At 40.7% G+C, this 19,586-nt stretch overlaps 1 long non-coding RNA gene across 1 annotated transcript in view; it reads left to right on the top strand.

The window, feature by feature from the left end:
• The window catches only part of LOC138840890 (uncharacterized), a 49,340-nt gene that overhangs the window by 8,493 nt on the left and 21,261 nt on the right, over positions 1–19,586 (top strand). The window contains exons 2-3 of the long non-coding RNA XR_011376259.1: positions 7,998–8,094; positions 8,179–8,351. This is a non-coding gene — a long non-coding RNA (uncharacterized lncRNA). The remainder of the gene's footprint in view (positions 1–7,997; positions 8,095–8,178; positions 8,352–19,586) is intronic.

The following is a 19,586-nucleotide window of genomic DNA, read 5'->3' as shown; positions in this document are numbered from 1 at the left end:
AGAGCTGAGGGACAGCGCCCAGGCCCAGAGTTCAGGCCCCACGACCGGACCCCCCCCCCCCAAAAACAAGTGTATGTCCTGAGGGGTGACATTGTCCAAAAGGAAATGTACTTATTACCTAACTTATGTAGCTGTAAACCCTCTACTGTTACGGTAACAATAAAAAACGTTTTAAAAAAAAATGAAAATTCTTGGAGGGCGGGGGGGGGGGGGGAAGAGGATGGGAAGGGATGGGAAGGGGAAACAAAGGAGAAGGCCACAATGCTTGATAAGAAATGTACTCATTATCTTGCCCATGTAATTGTAACCCCTCTGTACAGTATTTTCACAATAAAAAATAAAAATGAAAAAAATGAAAATTCTTTCCTGGACATGTATTCCAGAAGCCCTACAACTTGGTTTTTGGGAAGAACTTGGAGAAATGGGCTGGAAACCTCTTAGAATGCCACAAGTGGGTTTAATAGTTGATTCTGGCTGTACCTTAGAAGATCAGAAAGTTGATAGAATGTGGACAGTGAAGGCCAGTCTTTTATGAGGTTTCATATGGGAATGAAGACTCTGTTAGGAACTGGACTAGAGGTCCTTTGTGTTATATCATGGCAAAGAACTTTATACTTTGTCCATGCCTAAGACATTGAGGAAAACTGAGTTTAAAGGAAACTAATGAATTCATTTGACAGAGGAAAATTTAAGGCAGTCCATAATTCAGGGTGTGACATGGCCTTTGCTGGCTGTGTTAACCAAGTTTATAAATGAGAACTGTGAGCAAAAAGTAGAGAAGACAAGTTTGAGAAACTTGCAGTTTGCTCAGAAAAAAAAAGTGTGAAATTGGGATCAAAGAAATGTGGTATGTGCCTGTAAGACATGCTTATAATGCTAGCTTCACAGAAGGTAGAGTCTGATGACTGTAAATTTCAAGCCAGCTGGGGCAGGAAAGTCCATGAGACACTTATCTCCATTTAATCAGCAAAACCAGAAGTGGAGGTGTGGCTCAAATGGTAGAGTGCCAATCTTGAGTGAAAAGGCTAAGGAATAGTGGCAGGCTCTGAGTTGAAGCCCCAGTACAGGCAAAAAGAGAAAGAAAAAAAACGTGTGACTGCTGAAGACATTTGATGTTACAAAGAAGGTAAGTTCTTTGCACTTGGATGATAGGAAGAATGCATTGAGGACTCCCTTGAGAAGTCAGCAAGACTCTAACCATTGCAGGCCAAGGGGATAGAAGTGTGAACTCAGAGAGGAGAGATCCCACTCATGCACTTAGCTCACACAGAGCTTTCTTTCTTTCTTTCTTTCTTTTTTTTTTTTTTGAGTCCAGTCGTGAGGCCTGAACTCTGGGCCTGGACGCTGTCCCTCAGCTCTTCAGCTCAAGGCTAGCGCTCTACCACTTGAGCCACAGCGCCACTTCTGGCTTTTTTTCTTTTTGCTTATGTGGTACTGAGGAATCGAACCCAGGGCCTCAGGCATACAAGGCAAGCACTCTACCACTGAGCCACCTTCCCAGCCCTCACACAGCTTTCTAGGAAATATTTTCCTTAAGATTTACTTACCATTCCCAACCACTCAGAGGCTACTGTAGCTGTGGTCCAAGTGGGTCTGATAGTAATCTGCTGCTCAAGTTGGCAGCAGACTTTGTTATCATCTGTGTGATGCTCATTTTGCAAGCATGTAGAATGCAAGAATAACAGGATCATGGATGCTTCTACTCTAAAATGAATTTTTTAAAAAAAAGGAGCCAAGTAGTGGTAGCTCATGCCTGTAATCCTAGCCATCCAGGAACATAATTTGGGAGGATTAAAGTTCAAAGCCAGCCTGGACAAAAAGTTTTTGAGGATCTTTCTCATCTCTATCAGTAGTTGGGGGTGGTATGAATGCCTGTCATCCCAGGAAAGATGGGACCATAAATAGGAATATTGTGGCCTAGGGCAGCCTGGACAAAAATCAAGACCCTATCTCAAAAACAGTGAGCAAAAAGGGCTGGAGGTATGGCTCAAGTAGTAGAGTTGCCTGCCGTACCAAGCACAAGCCAGAGGTGAAGCCGTAGCACTAGTGATAGATTGCTAGCCTTGACCAAAATAAACTTAGAGACAGCACCTGGCTCTGGTTCAAGCCCCAGGACCAGCACACAAAAAGCAAAAAAAAAAAAAAAAAAATTCCTTTCCTTAAGTTGTTTATGTCAGGTATTTTGTCACAGTTATAAAAACCTTATCAACATACTTTCCAAAATGAGAACTGATCTAGTGGATTCCAATTTTTGTATTATACTTCTCTTATTAGCTTGGGCAAGTTACCGAACCTTTCTAAGCTTTATGTTTTTCCACTGTAAACGTGGGTTATTATGAGAATAAAGTAAGATGACATATATAAAATGCCTAATAAGTGACTGATTATATAGAAGGGAAACACTCAGCACGTGATGTAGATGTAGTGAAATAGTGAGTTTCGACCACTTGCGATTCAAATGCCCCCACCCCTTTTTTTAACTAATAAATATTCTTTTGCAAGACTTTTACTAATCTGAAATAAAATAACATAACCTGCCTTTGTATGACATTAAAAAACTATACCTTGGAAGTGGAGCTGTGGCTCAAGTGGTAGAGCACTAGCCTTGAACTGAAGAGCTGAGGGACGGTGCCCGGCCCAGAGTTCAAGCACTACGACTGACAACACACACACACACACACACACACACACACACACACACACACACACACACACACACACACACACACACACACACACACACACACACACACACACACACACACACACACACACACACACACACACACACACACACACCAAAAACAAAACCCTACACCTTTATACAACTACTTAAAGATAATAAAAAGCACATAATTTTAAAAAAAAACTACAAAAAATGGGGCATATGAGAGTGTGCATAATATAGACCTATCATTTAAAGATACTTGCCAATTTGTAGGTTATGGCTAGTATGTATAGTACGGTAGTAGTAGTGTTTATGTGTATTAAGGATTGTTTTGGAAATTTCTACACTAAATATGTATTATTTATGTGAAAAGGAAGAATATTTGCGTATGGTTGAAACAAAGAGATGACTTTGGCAAACAGAAGAATGTGAAAAAAGGATATTGGGTGGAAAATAGTTACAGTGATTCAGGCCAAAAGCAATGCAAGCCATAGTATTGTGAAATTTATATATATATATATACATATATATATATATATACATATATATAGTACTAATATAGTATATATATATATATTATAAATACATATATCAATTATATGTTCAAGAGTTGTTCAAGAGATTTTCATATATGTGTTATGATAGGAAAACATGTCTAGATTTGAAGTTTTCATTGTATGTATTTTTGTGATAAAATTTGTACATATAGCCACTCCCAAAAATTAAAAAAAATCAATGCAAGTAAGAACTAAGGCTTTGGTGGTTGGATGAAGAGAGAAAAGCTAATTTAGACTTATTTAGTAGTCTGGTGAGAACAATAAACACATACCATGCCTTCAAGTCAATAATAAAATTAGTCTTTAGAAAGAGCTGTGATTCACTCTTATCCTTATTATACCTTCACATGTTCACTGAAATTTGTTTTTCTATGTTAATTCTCTTTGTTATTATCATTTATAAAGAAACTCAAGAGCCGTCTCTGATGACAGGGTTTTCAGATTTCTGGCTTGTTAAGTTACTGAAGGTACAGTTAACAAAGAGCGTAACAGGAAGACAGGATTATGGAAGAAGATAATGAACTTAGTTTTGGACATGTTGAGTGTGAGGGCCATGTAGAGCCTGTACTACACTGTGGTACTTGAGTCAGGAGCTCAGGAGTCTGGTCTGTACATAGAGAATAGAGAATCATCAGTATAAGTTATCACTGTTATAAATTATAACATAGTTATAATGTTATAAGTTATCACTGTTAAAAGGCTCCCTAGAAGTAGCTAGTGAGAAACAGAAATAGAAACAGAAATAGGTGGGCAGGAACTGCTGTGGGACTGTGAGAGTTCATGGCAGACAAGGCAGAGAAACCACTAAAAAGACTGAATGGGAGTGGTGAGGTAGGCCAGCTCATAATCTGCTAGTCTGAGTTTAAACCTGGCAAGAATGACTAGTTGGGCAAGTTTGAAGTTGCTTTCATTCTATCTTATTGGGTAACCTGCTAGTAAGCAATATGATAGAGATAGGGAAATGAGAAAAAGGCAAATGGATAGATTCTTGAGTTTGTTGGAATCGTGACCAAAGTTTGGGGGTCAGCACAGCCCCTCTCAAGTCTGATCCTCAGCTTACTGCTTTTCAGGCTCCAGATCCCCAAAGTGTCAGAAGTTCTGCTTATGGCAGTTCCTTGCCATTCCACAGGCACACATTTAAGTATTTATTTTCTTACTAGCCCTCTACCTGTATTATGCTCATCTGTGGCATACCATAAGTTATGAGTTCAGTAGAAAAATGAGACTAACAGAGAAGAAAAATATTAGGGAAGGAATTGTCAGCAGTAGAGGTCAAGACTGAAAAATTCTCAGTTGATTGGCAACCATATATGTAGGGCCCTGAGCTTAATGTTCCCACAGTTATTTTCATTCTCATAAAATAGAATACAGATACTTATTTTAGTATCTCTGCTTGGCTTTAAATTAGACTGTAGCACATTTTGCTACTCTTGTAGGCAAAGTGTTAACCAAGTCTGTTTTTAGATTTTTAAACAGTTTCAGATAATAGAATCCACAAGTACGTGCTCTGTGTCATGGTAGAAAAACTTGGTTATTGCATGTGCTCTCTGGCCTTACCTACTACTAAGTATATATGCCATCCTTCAGTCCATGATTAGAAGAAAGCCTGTGTTTTTTCTCTGAGAAACTTTGCCCAAAGGATTAGGATTGGGAAAAGCAGTGCTGGAAAGGGCTCTGAGTCTTCAGACCTGTATCCCTTTGGCTTATATCCACTGCTTGTTATTATTATTATTGTTGTTGTTGTTGTTGTTATTTTAGTTTTTGGGGACACTGTGTCCCTGAGCTTCTTTTGCACAAGGCTAGAGAGCTCTATCACTTGAGCCACAGCTCCACTTCTGGCTTTTTTGGTAGTTTATTGGAGATAGAGTCTCACAGACTTTGCTACCTGGGCTGGCTTGGAACCTCAGTCCTCAGATCTCAGCCTCCTGAATAGTGAAGATTACAGGTGTGAGTCACCAGCACCTGGCACAGCCACTGCTTTTGCTCTGTTTCTGCCTCCTTGGACACAAGCATGGTACCCTCCTGGCTTTTACTGTTGTCTTCACCAGCTTTCTTTCAGTCATGATATCCAAACTGTCCATTACTCATTGATCCCATTGTCTGCTACCTCTTCTGGGTGCCAATCTACACACACATGGTTCACATGGACTGCAGCATTTCTCCCCAACAGCTCTACCATCAGAAGACTAGCTTTCCATCTTCTTTCATGTCCTTAGGCAGCAGGGAGATGACACAGTTCTCTGCTTTATGGTTTTCTTTTTTTGGGGGGGGGTCTTGGTCATGGGCCTGAACTCTGGGGCTGGGCGCTACCCCGCAGCTCTTCAGCTCAAGGCTAGCGCTCTACCACTTGAGCCCCAGCGCCACTTCCGGCTTTTTTCTTTCTGCTTATGTGGTGCTGAGGAATGGAACCCAATGCCTCATGCATGCAAGGTAAGCGCTCTACCACTGAGCCACCTTCCCAGCCCTATGGTTTTCTTTCCCAGAGCAAAAGAGTGCTTGAGTGTGGATGGTGAGAAAAGAGTCATATTGGATTGGGGAAATAATCAAATGACAGTTCCTTCAGTATTCACTTCATGCTGCTCTGCTTAACCCATTCTTCTGACTCACTGGCACCATCCCCCAATTCAAATGATGAAACTCTAACCCCCTGTGTAACTTAATATGTCTATCTGTAAGTATGACTTTGAGGCATATGGGTGGGGCCCTAATCCTACTGGATAGGCTATATGAATGTTTTATTGTATTTTGCTGGTACAGGGTTTGGACTCAGGGCCTTGTGCTTGCTTGGTTCATTTGCTTGGCTGGTGGCACTCTTCCACCTGAGCCATACCTCCAGCCCAACTTTTTTTTTACTGGTTATTTTGGAGAAGGAGACTCTTGGACTTTTCTGTCCAGGCTGGCACCAAATCAAGATCCTCTGAATCTCAGCCTCCCGAGTAGCTTGGATCATAGGCAGAGCCCCAGTACCAGGAGGACAGGCTTTATAAGAAAAAAAATTCTCTCTCTCTTTTTTTAATCTGTCTGTCTGTCTGCTATCTGAAGATACCTGCTACCTGCAATTAGAAAATGAGTCCTTACCATAATCTAACCATGCTGGCATTCTAATAACAGACTTCCAGCTTCCAGAATTGTCAGAAGATAAATTTCTATTTTTAAGTTATTAAGTCTATAATATTTTGTTATGGCAATCAGATTAAGATATTCTTCTAGACTTCTTCATTGATGATTTTCTCTTAGTAGCCTCAGCCTCATAGACTCTTTTTGTTGTTGTTGTTGTTGTTGTTTTGGTCAAGGCTAGTTCTCTACTACTTGAGCCACAACTCCACTTCCAGATTTTTTTGGTGTTTAATTGAAGAAAGAATGTCATGGACTTTTTTTTGCCCAGTTGGCTTTGAACTTCAATTCTCAGGCAGGTCTCAGTCTCTGGAGTAGCTAGGATTATACCACACAAGGTTATATATTCCAAAGTGGGATGTATAACCTAGATTGTAACCTACAACTGGGATATACAACCTAGACTCTTGTGTCCTTTGCCCAAAGAATAATGCTAGATACTCATTTCATTGTTCTCAAAGCTTCTCTGTAGGTGAGAAGACTCTTGGATGTGTGTTTTCCTGGAGCACATGATGAACTTCTGGAATGACTCAAGTGTATAGAATCATTTCTGTCTAGCTAACACAAATGATATATTAAAAAGGGCATGAATTAGCCTAGAATTATAATTTCTGGGTTTTAAAATGAAGATGGAATTAGCAATGCATAGGATAAGCAATGGATGGGCTAAGGCAGCTCTATTCTGGTCTGTTAATCCAGCTTCACCTAAGCTCTATAAGGAAACAATACGAAGATCCATATCTTTTTATATCTGTCATTGTTTATTATCATTGCTTTTCCATTTTCCCTGCTCTACAGCAGGAGTTGGGGTGGGGAGGCAGAGAACACAGAGGAAAATCATGAACTCTTTAGAGAAATGATGCCAGATATAAAACCCATAAACAAAATTTAGATGGAACTGGAAAGAATGCATCAGAAATGAAGGAATCAGTATCACAGTGGGCAAATACCACCTGAAAGTGCCAACTAAATGTTCTCTGTATTTGTGATTGTCCCACCAGTGGAAATCTTTAAATCCAATCAGCACAGTTTGCTTCACTCTCTGTGGTACCTTCCCATTGTTGCCTCATGTCTAGCCCTTATAGTCATTTATGTAATGCCAGCTGATGACCCATGTGGAGATTTTTCTTTCCTCTGGTGATAATGATTCTGTCACTCCAGGTTCCTGTTTTAGTAGAGCATGAAGAGAGTTAGACTGATTGATTGAGACTGAGCTGGAGTTAAATAAAGGTTTTATTTGAGGGTCCATTAGCCTTCCTGCATAATGTCTAGGAGAGTAGAAAAACTGGCTGTCTTCTCACTGGCATTTACTGGATCAGATGTATTTTGTTTGGTTTATTTAGTTGCTACCATTTAAAGATAGGGATTATTCCTGCTTCTTTTTAAAAACTGAAAGAATCTTGGGCCTTCATCCCTCCTTAGAACAACCAGCTGATGCCAAGCAGGCCACTGTCCTTAGTGAAGACATGAGCTGTACAGATCAGATTGCCCAGTTCTTACTACTGCATCTGTTATGTTGGCCATCATAGACACTTGATTTTCTGTCCTCTGCTCTGTAGGAAAGAAAAAAACCTAGCATTTATTGAGTGTCTTCTATGCATGCACCATTGAGCCTCGTAATTTGCATATTATCCCTGATTTTTTTTTTCTCTCTTAAGAAACCAGTGAGATTTAAGCTCATTGACTACAGGGATCATGGCTGCATCTTTTGCCAGTGTGAGAGAACACAACTCTTGGCATCCTCACAGATACATGGTAGGAGCTCTTATATATTTGTTGAATCAATGCATATGTGAATACATACATAAGTGGATATTGAATCTAATCCTATTTTTGTAGATAAGAAAACCAAGCTCCCAAAGAGTTAAGCAACTTGTTCAGAATTTGTACACTTGATATGGACTGCTGTTAGAATTCAAGTAGGACACTGTGTGACTTCAGAGATCTAGTATGGAGGAGAAGGAAACAGACCACTTCAGGACCACATGGGCCAAGTGCACAGAAGGTACTTGGTAAGTACTTCCTAAATTAAATGACAGTAGTACTCAATGTGTTATCATGAGGATAGGCGTCCAGAAGACTATATGTTTTTCATCTTACGAAATTTGTCTAAAAGCGTCTGGTGTTGGATACCTTGAGCTTTGGAATTATACGATACGAAGGTAATGCTGTAGAGGCTATGGTTGGCATGCAACGAGAAGTACATAATGCTTCTGTCTCCTGCTGACTTGTGCTCCATAAATGTAGTACAACTCCAAGGCTAATTCTTACCCATCTAAGGAACACCTTCCAAAGCTCATTTCCTTAAGTTTCCTGCTAATAGTGCGTCTACCACCAAGTATGCAGGGATGTACGCCATTCTGTGCTTTGTGAGACTTGCTAAAAGAACCAGAGGCTGGCTTAGAAGCATGCTGCTAAGAATGACCTCTTTCAAAGAGAAGGGATTGGCTGATTGAGGGTAAAGGAGAAAATGAAAGTGACATAGTTTCCAATTCTATGCTGACAGTTCCCATTGATGTATAATTTTGATATTACACAATCTCAGAATTCCAAAACCAGATACACATTTCTTACAGACCTTTTTCTTCTAAAGATCCCAAACTCAGCAAATTGAAAACTTGAACATCTGTGTATGTGTGTGTGTGTGTGTGTGTGTGTGTGTGTGTGTGTGTGTGTGTGTTTCTGCAGACTGAACTCATAGCCTCACACATGCTGAGCACATGCTCTACCACTTGTGACAATTATTGTTACATCTCATATGTTTGTCCTGGAACCAGCCTTTCTTTTTCTTATTTTTTCCTTTTTTTTAACTTGCCACTGTAAAACTTTAGAGTTTTCTACCACCCTTTTCTGTTTACAATCCATACATGTAAATACTGTTCCAGAACTAATGTCATTATCTTCCTTTTATCCCCCACTGCTACTTGAGGACAAGCCTCTGTCACTTCAGATTTCAATGGCTAAATGTCTTCCCAGCTAACCTTTCTGTTTCTAGGCTCCTTTTCCTTTAATATCATTGTACACTAGTGCTGATTTTATCTTAGTGAAATCTTGTTTTCATGTGCCTTCCCATGTTCCCAATGTATATTATCTTCTCATGGCTCAGAGTAGCATTTCCCAATGTATGTTATGTAAAACTAAGTTCCATGGGAAATTAATAGGTGTTAAGTAAGAAGCAGGTTTGTGATCAGATGCCAAGGTTGACAAAGGAATGAGCCATTTTTCTCCTGCAGGATGACTCATAGCTTTGATACGGTAATATGCTTTATTCCACAGTGTTTCTCAAGACTTGGCATGTACACAGAACCTATTTGGTGGAGTATTTCACAGCCACATTTTCACAAAGTAGATTTTGGTAATACTGATCCACAGATTAAAGTCTATACTCTCTGTGATGATTAATTTTATGAGTCTATTTGGATAGGTCATGGAGTGCCCAGACATTTCACCAAATATTATTTGGTGTATTTCTGTGAGTATATATCTAGTATTAACATTTAAATCAGTAGGCAGAATAAAGCATATTTCTCTGCCTAATGGGGGGTGGAGCCGTATTATCCAATCAGTTGAGGGCCTAAATAGAGTAAAAAGAATAACTAGGCACTTCATTTCACCTGACTGACTACCTTTGAATTGGCTACCAAAAATTTTCTGCCTTTTTGCATTAGCTCTTCTGGGTCTTCATCTTACTGACTTAATTTACAGTTCTTGAGCCTCCATAATTATTTGAACCAATTGATAGCTATACGAATATATATGAAGTTCATATATACATATATGTGTGTGTACATACACACATATATGTATATATATGGTTGGGGAGAATTATTTTATTTTTGTAGTACTGAGGTTTAAACTCAGGGTCTCAGGCTTGGTAGGCAGGCCCTATATCACTTAAGCCATATCCCTAGTGCTATATTTCTTTATTTTTTCAAAGTCTTTTCTTTTTACCCAGGGCCAGCCTTGGATCTCAATCTCAGTCCTACCTGGAGACTCCCATGTAGTTGGGATCACAGACCCATACCACAACATCTAGTTTATTGAGATGAGATCTTGCTAACTTTTTGTCCTGGCTGGCCTCATACTACGATCATCAGAGTAGCTAAGATTACAGGAATAAGTCACTGTCCCTGGATTTGCTTATGATTTTTTTACTTTTTGATGGGTTAGCGGGGTATAACTTCCATTGTAAGCCCCGGAGCATTTATGTACGTCCTTTAGGTTCTGCTTCTCTGAGGAACCTTGGGTAATGTACTGTCTATCTTCTTCAGAACTGTTTAAGCCACTTCTTCTATCAGAGTTTATCTCCCTCCATTTCTCAGCACACACTTTGTGAGCCTGATAACATGTCCCTCTTGTTATCTGTAAGCATTCCTTTTAAAATCCACCTCTAGCCTTTGACCAAGTTGTTTCTTTGGCTTGTATGTCATTTAGCTTTCCATTGCTCTTAATGATGTTGAAATAATCAATCTATCTAGAGAGCTTTTTTTTTTTTTTTTTTTTTTTTTGTCGGTCATGGGGCTTGAACTCCGGGCCTGGGCGCTGTCCCTCAGCTCTTCAGCTCAAGGCTAGCGCTCTACCACTTGAGCTACAGCGCCACTTCCGGTTTTCTGGTGGTTTATTGGAGATAGGAGTCTCACGGTCTCTCCTGCCCGGGCTGGCTTTGAACCGCGATCCTCAGATCTCAGCCTACTAAGTAGCTAGGATTACAGGTGTGAGCCACCAGCGCCCGGCTTATTTTTTGTTTTTTGATCTCAGAGTTTGGGAGGTTTCAATCTATGATCAGTTGGCCCTGTTGCTTTTGAGTTTGTAGGAAGTGAACAGTGAAACAGGAAGGAGCCTGGTTCGCATATCCCCTTCAAAGACACGCCCTCAATGACCTAACCTTTTCCTATTCCTATTCTATCCACCTCTTCAAGGTTTTACCACCTTCCAAAGACGCCAGAGTATGGAGACCAAACCTATAGGAAATATTCATCAACCAAACCACAGTAGCTTGGAACATGACCCTTTCTTTTCCCTATATAGTCACATTTAGCCCACTCTTTCTTTCCCCTTTATTTTTCTTCTAACAACATTAAAAAAATTCCTTAACATATTCTGAAACCTAATTTTTTTTTCTTTTTGTCCGTTGTGGGGCCTGAACTCTGGGCCTGGGCGCTGGCCCTCAGCTCTTCAGCTCACAGCTAGTGCTCTACCACTTGAGCCACAACACCACTTCCAGCTTTTTCTGCTTATGTGGTTCCAGGGAATGAACCTAGGGCTTCATGCATGCAAGGCAAGCACTCTACCACCTAGCCACTTTAGCAACCTTCCCAGCCTCTGAAACTTAATTTTGAAAAGTTGATTGCCACCATTTCCGAACATAACAGTTGGAGTTAGTCTGTGGCAAGGTCAAGAAGGAGTTACTGGAGGAAGTTCCCATGACAAAAACGTAGGTAGGTGGAAAATGAGTGAAGGTCCAGGCACTGGTGGCTCACACCTACAGAATTCTTACTACTCAGGAGGCTGAGATCTGAGACTTGTGGTTCAGAACAATTGCAGGCAGACAAATCTGTGGGGCTTTTTATCTCCAATTAACCAGCAAAAAGCCATAAATGGAGGTAAAGCTCAAGAGGAGTGCCAGCTATGAGTGGAGAAAAGCTGAGTGAGATCACAGAGCCCTGAGATTAAGCCCCAGTATGCATGTGACTTGCATGCGCATGCATGTGTGCATGCACTCTCTCTCTCTCTCTCTCTCTCTCTCTCTCTCTCTCTCTCTCGCACACACACACACACACACACACACACACACACACACACACACACACACACACACAAGCACACATCAATAAATAAAATAGTCTAGGATTGGAGATGTAATTTAAAGGTAGAGCACTTGCCTAGCATGTGTAAGGATTTGAATTTGATCCCCAGAATGGAAAAAAAAAAAAAAAAAAAAGAGCTGGGCACCAGTGGCTCATGCCTGTAATCCTAGCTACTCAGGAGGCTGAGATCTTGAGGTTTTGAGGTTCAAAGCCAGCATGGGCAGGAAAGTCCGTGAAACTCTTATCTCCCCAAAACCACCAGAAAACTGGAAGTGGCATTGTAGCTCAAGTGGTAGAGTGCTCCCCTTGAGCTGAAGAGCTGATGTCAGTCCATATAAATTAGAATCTTGAGAATAGGATCCTGTCATTGGTATTTTGTAGTGTTCACCTGGTGATTTCATTGCATAGCTGTGATTTAGGGCCAGTGTAAAATCTACCTGTTCCTTAGGCTGCATACTCAGAAGGTTTGAATCAATAGGTTAGAGGTAAGGCTCAAGAATTTGCAAAGTGGGGGAAGTGGCATTGTTGCTCAAAGTGGTAGAATGCTATCCTTGAGCAAAGAGCTCAGGGACAGCACTCAGGCTGAGTTCAAGCCCCACAAATGAAAAAAAAAAAAGTAAAATGAAGAATTTGCAATGGGGCCCAAGGATTTATTAGAACAAATACTTAGGTGATGCTGATGCTACTTGTCTGGGGATGCTACTATCTAATGGGCCTAGGACTGAGGAAGGAAGCTCAGGTTATCTCCTGGGGACTGTGAAGGGCCTAATAAACTACACACAGAAATAAGGACCACTGTCATATTCTCTTACATGAAAGTTACTAATCTAAATCCAGTCTATAGGTAAAATTTGTAGGGTTACACAGTGTTTTCCATTAATTAAAAAAAAGTTGGGTACTAGTGACACATGCTTATAATCTTAGCTACTCAGGGGACTGAGATCTGAGGATCATGGTTCGAAGCAACATCAGGCTAGAAAATCTGTGAGACTTTTTTTATATATATATTTTTTGGGGGTCCGGTCGTGGGGCCTGAACTCTGGGCCTGTGTGCTGTCCCTCAGCTCTTCAGCTCAAGGCTAGTGCTCTACCACTTGAGCCACAGCGCCACTTCCGGCTTTTTTTTTCTTTTTGCTTATGTGGTGCTGAGGAATCGAACCCAGGACCTCAGGCATGCAAGGCAAGCACTCTATCATTGAGCCACCTTCCCAGCCCAATCTGTGAGACTTTTATCTCTAATTAACCACCAAAGCTGGAAGTAGAGCTATGGATCAAGTGGTAGAGCAGCCTGGAGCATAAAAGCTCAGGGGCAGTGTCCAGGCCTTGAGTTCAAGTCCTAGGTCTGGCACAAAAAAAGAGAGAGATTTTTATACACTCACAAATAGAAATCTTTGTTTTTCAGAAAAAATAGGTTGACAGCAAGAGATCCAAGATATTACATAGCAACCTACAATATAAATCAGCAAGGGGTAGCTGTTTTACTACCCCAGATGAGCCCAGGCCTGGGTCAATATTCTAAATAGAGGTAGTCATATAAGTAAGTCAGACCAAACTTTAGAAAAACTGCCTGGAAACCCATAAAATAGTGAAAAGCAATATACTGTTGCTGATTTAAGCCAATAAAGAGTGGGTTGGTTTGTATGTGTCAATAGCTAGCTGCTTAAAGTAGACCAGTCCCCACAGGCCTACCTTGTTCAGTTATGCTACTTCTCTGAAACACTGAACATATGTCAAAGCCTTTTCCTCACCATTATTCCAACAACCTTGAAAAAGTTCCATTTTGAGGATGAAGAATCTGAGGGCCACGGGACTAAGAGGTACCCTCAAGCCACATAATAACAGAACAGGATGAAAATCCATCAGTTTTCACTTCCAGTCTGCAGTTTCCCCTCTTTTCCATTTGGGTAGTCAGCTTTTAGTCTTTCTAGGCCTTAAGACCTGCCGGGCCCTAAAGCCAAACTTTAAATTAATGGGTAGGATTTTTTAAGAAGTAGAACACTATCTAGTCTTTGTTTTTGAGGATATTGTCTGTAGGTTGTGTAATACAGTGCCTTGTATGTAGCAGGGCCTCAATGAGGAGATAGTTACTCTATTTTGTATACTCTTGTTTTTGTTTTTGTTTCCTCCCCCTCCACCCCGCTCCCAGTTGTGGGACCTGAACTCTGGGCCTGGATGCTGTCCCTCAGCTCTTCAGCTCAAGCCTGGCATCCTACCACTTGAGCCACAGAGCCACTTCTGGCTTTTTCTGCTATGTGTTGCTGAGGAATCGAATCCAGGGCCTCATGCGTGCAAGGCAAGCACTCTACCACTGAGCCACCTTCCCAGCTCCTCACTCTTGTTTTTATAGCTTTTTTTGATGTCTCTACCCCTGACCCACATACCTCTGGTTGGATTATTGAATCTCCTAGTTAATATCTAATCCATTTTCCATAGATCTGTCACACCATATACCACACATATATACATATATGTATGTATATATGTGTATATACATACATACACACATATAGATGCTAGTACTGGAATCTCGGGTCTTTTTTGTTGTTGTTATTTTATTTTTTATTTTTATTGTGAAGATACTATACAGAGGGGTTACAATTACATGGGCAAGATAATGAGTACATTTCTTATCAAGCATTGTAGCCTCGTCCTTTATTTCCCCTTCCTATCCTTTCCCATCCTCCCCCCGCCCCCCCAAGATCTCGGGGTCTTGTGCTCTCATTTGGCTATTTTGCTCAAGGCTGAAGCTCTTCCACTTGAGTCATTTTTGCAGTTCCATCTTTTTTTTGGGGGGGGTCCGGTCATGGGGCCTGAACTCTGGGCCTGGGCGCTGTCCCTCAGCTCTTCAGCTCAAGGCTAGCGCTCTACCACTTGAGCCATAGCGCCACTTCCGGCTTTTTTCTTTCTGCTTATGTGGTGCTGAGGAATCGAACTCAGGGCCTCAGGCATGCAAGGCAAGCTCTCTACCACTGAGCCACCTTCCCAGCCCCTTGCAGTTCCATCTTTTTGCTGGTTAATTGGAGATAAAGAGTCTCACGGATTTGTTTCTGGGGGCTGATTTCAAACCATAATCCTCAGATATGAGCTTCCTGGGTAGCTAGGATTTCAGGCATGAGCCATCACTCAGTTAGCACTGTATCACATTGCTTAAGTATCTTGTCTCTCATACCTTGCATGCTTTATATTTAGGGATCAAAGATTTCCTTTTTATTTTCAGTCTCTCTAGCACGGGATCTGATGGAATAGCTGGGTAGTGAATGAAACTGAAATTGAATTACATAGTTGCAAGAAATCAGTTACCTAAATTTTTGTTTTTTTTTTTGGGTCCGGTCATGGGGCCTGAACTCTGGGCTTGGGCGCTGTCCCTCAGCTCTTCAGCTCAAGGCTAGCGCTCTAACACTTGAGCCATAGTGCCACTTCTGGCTTTTTTCTTTTTGCTTATGTGGTGGTGGGGAATGGAACCCAGGGCCTCATGCATGCAAGGCAAGCGCTCTACCACTGAGCCACCTTCCCAGCCTCTTTTTCTTTTAACTTCTAACTTTGCCAAAATAATACACTCAGAGGAAGTTACATATTCAAAACATACACACATTCTAATTTGACTTCTTATAGCAGTTATCCTGTGAAATAGGTATTATTGTTGATCTCATCATGCTAGTGATTAAAATGAGGAAACAGAGGCCCAGAATTCTGAGAATCTACTTCACCATTTGGTCCTACCTACCAGGTTTCTATCCAGCAGCTGATTGTGGCTACTATTTAACAATGCTGAGGATTGAACCAGAACCTCGTGTGTGCTAGCTGAGTATTCTGCCACAGAGTGTCTAGTACACTTTTGAGACATGTTTGAAAGTGCCATGCCAACGATTGGCTCTAGGGAGTTTATTTCAGTGGCAGAGTGCTTGCTAGCACTAGGGGGGCCTGGGTTTCCTTCCAGCACTGCCAAAACAACAAATGCTGTCTGTAAGTAAATTGTATGTTCACTGTTCACTAGTATGTTCTTACTAGTAACCAAAAGTACCCTCATTCTTTTATCACTACACAATGCATATTTGATATGACAGAGACAGAGAAAGATAGAGAGGAGGTGCGGGGAGGAGAGAAAGAGCTTGTGCTCTATGAAAAGAGCATGGGAAATTGGTGAGTAATCTGAACCTGACTGAGAGAGAATTCTTTCTTTGTACTACACCAGAGGAATGCAAAACTGTCATGTGAGGAGGCATGGTACTCTTTGTATATCAGGTAAGGTAGAAAGGAGAGGAACAAGGTTCAAGGAAAGGAGGAGTTAGAAGGGGCCAAGTGATAGAAATCAACAAAGGAAGTTGGGCCTGGAAATATGAGAACTGGAGAGGAAGGAAAGGCTGAGAGGCTGTTAGGTGGATAGCTTTTAGAAGAGTAGAGACTGCAAAGCAACCTGCTGTGAAGGAGCTCCAAGATACCATCTGGATTCTTCTCCCTGTGAAACACTTTCTCCTCAAAAGGATTGTCACCTTCCAACTCCACTTACCACTTCAGTAATTTACTGGTGTTGCTTTTTATGAGTTACATAGCTTTATACCAGCAAGTCTGGTGGTCTTATTATTTTTGTTCTAATAGTAAAGAAAAGCTTTTGTGTGTGTGTGTGTGTGTGTGTGTATACACACACACACACACATATGCTGGTCCTGGGGCTTGAACTCTGGGCCTAGGATCTGTCCCTGAGCTTTTATCTCAATGCTAGAGCTCTACCACTTGAGCCACAGCTCTACTTTCAGTTTGTTTAGTGGTTAATTGGAGATATGAGGTTCATGGACTTGCCTGCCCAAGCTGGCTTTGAACTGCAGTTCTCAGATAGCCTCCTGAGTAGTTAGCATTACAGGTGTGAGCCATGTTGGTGCCTGACAAGAAAAGCTTTAAAAATAGTTAATGGTGATTTATTTTAATAATGACATGATAAAGATGAGTGAATGTTCTTGTATTTTGCTCAGAAAGCCTGTCAAGAAGCAAGGATATTTCCCTTTACTGTCATGTTTTCTGCTTTTGATAGAAAATTACCCATATGAAGCAGGTGCTGGTGGTTCACACCTATAATCCTAGCCACTCAAAAGGCTGAGATCTGAGGATTAAGGTTCAAAGTCAGCCAGGGGGATAGTACATGAGATTCTTCTCCAGTTAACCACCAGAAACCAGAAGTGGTGCTATGGCTGAAAGTGGTAGAGGCTAGCCTTGAGTAAGAGAGTTTGGGGACAGCCCCCAGACCTTGAGTTTAAGCAAATGCCACAACAGACAAAAAAAAAAGAAAGAAAGAAAGAAAAAGAAAAGAAAGACAGAGAGAGAGAGAAAGGACAAGGAAGGAAGGAAGGAAGAAAGGAAGGAAGGAAGGAAGGAAGGAAGAAAGGAAGAAAGGAAAGAAGGAAAATTACTGTATACAAGAAGCATCTCCTGGTATTTGTATCTCCTGAGTTCCAAATATTTTTTGTTGTTATTGTTTGTTTGTGTTCAAGGCTAGTGCTCTACCACTCGAGCCACAGCACCACTTCTGTCTTTTTCTGAATAGCTTATTGGAGATAAGAGTCTCACGGACTTTCCTGCCTGGTCTGGCTTTGAACTGCAATCCTCAGAGCTCAGCTTCCAGAGTTGGTAGGGTTACAGGCGTGAGCCATCAGCATCTTGCTTCCATATCATATTTTGAGCTAATATGATTTCCTGGTCTAGAGCCATTTATATCTGAACAAAAATGGCAGTTCTAGTAACAATTTGTCATATTCATTCTCCTTGTAGCAAGTTCCTTTTGTTCATGAGTCTTATTATTGAAGAATCATTTAGTTGTAGGTAAATGACCCCTGCTTTTTGTCTTAATTGAAACTCAGCCTGCCACAATTGTTTCATGAGTCAGTAAATCTTAGGAGGAAAAAATCCCTAATGTGCAGTAAAAGCAAAGGAAAAAATGATTTCATGATTTCCTATGCAAATGATTCTTTGCTGTCATGAATAAGCCCTCTCTGAACTTTTTTTTTTGGGGGGGGGGATGATCTTCCCTTATCGATAGTTCTGGTTGGAGAAAAAGAAACCTTGAGTCTATTTAGAAGGACATGTGAGATTTATAATTGATCTCTGAGCATGGTATTTGGTATTCATCTGTGTACTGAAAAAGGAAGAATACATGGAGGGGGTAACATGCTCGATAGGAAGTGTACTCATTACCTTACTCATGTAACTGTAACCCTCTGTATAGTATCTTTACAATAAAAAATAAAAAAAATTAAAAAAAAACCAAACTAAAAATAAAAAAATAAAAATAAAAAAGGAGGAATAAAGAGAACCTTACTGAAAGGGCTTGTACCATATTGTCTCTATTTATTTAGTCAGTTGTGGGGCTTGAACTCAAGGCTTTAGTGCTGTCCCTGAGCGCTTTTTACTCAAGGCTAGTGCTCTACCACTTTGAGCCACAGCACCATTTCTGGTTTTCTGGTGGTTATTTGGAGATAAGTCTCATGGTCTTGCCTGACTGGGCCGGCTTCAAACCACAATAATCAGATCTCAGCCTCCTGAGTAGTTATGATTACAGCCACAAGTTACTGGTGCTTGGCTTTGTCTTACTTAATAGTCTCAGTCAATACAGGCATCTCAGGACTTGACATCTTTCTCACTGGCATATTAAAGTTGGATCAGTTAGCTATTGCCACATAACAAATCACCCTACAATTTATTGGCTTAAATCAACAGTCACTTGTTGCTTAATGATGCAGATACATTTCAGGAAATGTATTGTTTAGCTGTTTGTATGAGCAAACATCATAGAATAGTATAGTTGTTCAAACTACTGTCATTGGGTTATATTGTTTTTTAGGAACCACCATTGTATTTGTAATCTGTTGTTGACAAACCACAAGCATGACTGCATTACTTTTTACTATTTTATGTTTTTTCTGGGTAGATATTTCATTTGTTTTGCCTGAGTTCACTCATATGACTATATTTGTTTGGAAAGTTGTTTGTGGGCTCGACCCAAGTGGGATAACAAAAATGGCTGTTTCACTCGCCATGTGGTATTACATTTTGGATCACCATTCTGCCTGGTGATCTTGGGGTTCTGCAACTATGAAGACAGAATCTGCAAGTTCTCTGGAACTCATGGCATCTTCTGCCATATTCTGTCAGTCAAAGCAAGTCTTAAAGTCAGTTCATATTTTTTTAATTTTTTTATTTTTAATATATTTTTATTGTGAAAATACTGTACCGAGGGGCTACAATTACGTGGGTAAGATAATGAGTACATTTCTTATCAAGCATTGTAGCTTCCTGCTTTTGTTTACCCTTCTGGTCCCTTCGTAACCCCCCTCCCCCCTCAGTCCTCCCCCACCAAAGTTGTAAAGTTCGTTTTTTGACATAACGACTTGTACATCTCATTGTTGCAATGGGTCCTCCTGTATCCCTGTTTTTAAAATTTGTTTTTTCTCTT

The sequence above is a fragment of the Dipodomys merriami genome, unplaced genomic scaffold, assembly GCF_024711535.1.
Source record: "Dipodomys merriami isolate MVZ:Mamm:240054 unplaced genomic scaffold, mDipMer1.0.p SCAF_305, whole genome shotgun sequence".
NCBI classification, from domain to species: Eukaryota; Metazoa; Chordata; class Mammalia; order Rodentia; family Heteromyidae; genus Dipodomys; species Dipodomys merriami.
This window is presented reverse-complemented; position numbering and strand designations above follow the sequence as displayed.